The sequence below is a fragment of the Condylura cristata genome, unplaced genomic scaffold (genome assembly GCF_000260355.1).
Source record: "Condylura cristata isolate star-nosed mole 26May11 unplaced genomic scaffold, ConCri1.0 scaffold00019, whole genome shotgun sequence".
NCBI lineage: Eukaryota > Metazoa > Chordata > Mammalia > Eulipotyphla > Talpidae > Condylura > Condylura cristata.
In genome coordinates this window covers 33445055-33445590 of record NW_004567120.1, presented here as the reverse complement: position 1 = coordinate 33445590, position 536 = coordinate 33445055, and positions in this window count along the sequence as shown.

Below are 536 nucleotides of genomic sequence, written 5' to 3'. Positions count from 1 at the left end.
TCTCTCTCTCTCTCTCTCTCTCTCTCTCTCTCTCTCTCTCTCTCTCTCTCTCTCTCAACAAACAGCCATCGTGAATCTGTGCGCCTCCCAGCCTCCTGGGGGTTGTGGTCTGGGTGAACAGTAGGCCCACCCTCTGCCTCCATGGAAGACGCACACAAAGCTGGGTGCATGTGGTGCACGTGACAGATGTGAGCCCGGAAGGAGAAATTTAGCGGGGAAGGGGAGGTGAGAAGACCAGAGGGCGATGCTATGATTACGTGGCATGAGGCCACGTCTGGAGCAGGAGGTGGGAACCTGCCGCGTGTGTTCACAGCTTCCAGGAGACAGTTTGGCCTCGCTTGAGAGGAGGGGGGGCCGGAGGGGCAGTTTCCCTGGGAACTCATGGGCCATCCGTGGCTTTTGGGTTTTTTTCTAAGCGAGAAGGAAGCCCACCCCGGGCTTTGGTGGAGCAAGGCGGCCAGTCCTGAAAGCTCTGCCTTTGAAACGCAGCCGCGTGGTCGCAGCCTCTCCCGCAGCCCCTAGGCCTAGCCCCCGCC